This window comes from Otolemur garnettii, unplaced genomic scaffold (assembly GCF_000181295.1).
Source record: "Otolemur garnettii isolate 467f Iridium unplaced genomic scaffold, OtoGar3 scaffold00082, whole genome shotgun sequence".
Lineage (NCBI taxonomy): Eukaryota > Metazoa > Chordata > Mammalia > Primates > Galagidae > Otolemur > Otolemur garnettii.
The window spans coordinates 1150328-1151340 of NW_003852477.1; positions in this window are offsets into that span (position 1 = coordinate 1150328).

The window sequence follows — 1013 nt, forward strand, 5'->3', positions numbered from 1 at the left end:
CCATTCACAGCCATCTCTATCAGGCCCTGTAGAGCAGGAAAAGTCATGGGGAATTTCAACCTAATTTTTTTCTGATTCTACTTTTTAAGCATCTAAATTCCTTAGGCAATGGTACCCCTTCCCTGCCCTTCTAAATTCTGAAAAGATTCCCTGGGCAGGAAAACCTTAAACATGTATAGTTCCCATGATCATCTGGGAGGTCCAGTGGCAAGGAGAATCAGTGCTCTGCTCCCTGAGCAGAGTCCTGGGAAGGAGCAGACCCTGGAGGTAAAAAGATCCAGGTAGAAGGCCATGACTGTGGTATAGAAAGGCCTGAGGTGTTGTATAGGGGAGTAGACAGAAAGCTGGACCTGAGGGCCAGGGCAGACAAGGACAGGCCTCAGGCACCTACATGGTTTGATGGCTGAGGCTTGGATGGAAAAGTGGTCATCTGGTGGGCAGGGCAAGGGCTTCAGTGAAGGGTATTACCAGCTGACTACATGGAGCTGCGAGTAGCAGAAAACCCAATAGATGGGGCCTGAGCCTGTAGTCCCAGCTACTCGGAGGCTGAGGCAAGAGAATCACTTAAACCCAAGAGTTGGAGGTTGCTGTGAGCTGTGATGCCACAGCACTCTATGGAGGGTGGTATAGTGAGACTCTGTCTCAAAAAAAGGTGGCGCCTGTGGCTCAGTGGGTAAGGCACCAGTCCCCTATACTGAAGGTGGTGGGTTTGAACCTGACCCTGGTCAAACTGCAACAACAACAAAAAAGAGTTTCTTTCTCTGGGCAGCACCTATAGCTTGGTAGGTAGGGCGCTGGCCCCATATACTGAAGGTAGCAGGTTCGAACCTGGCTCTGGCCAAACTGCAACAAAAAATAGCTTGGCATTGAGGCAGGCACCTATAGTCCCAGCTACTCAGGAGGCTGAGGCAAGGGAATTGCCTAAGCCCAGAAGTTGGAGGTTGCTGTGAGCTGTGATGCCATGGCACTCTACCGAGGGTGATAAAGTAAGACTCTGTCTCTTAAAAAAAAAA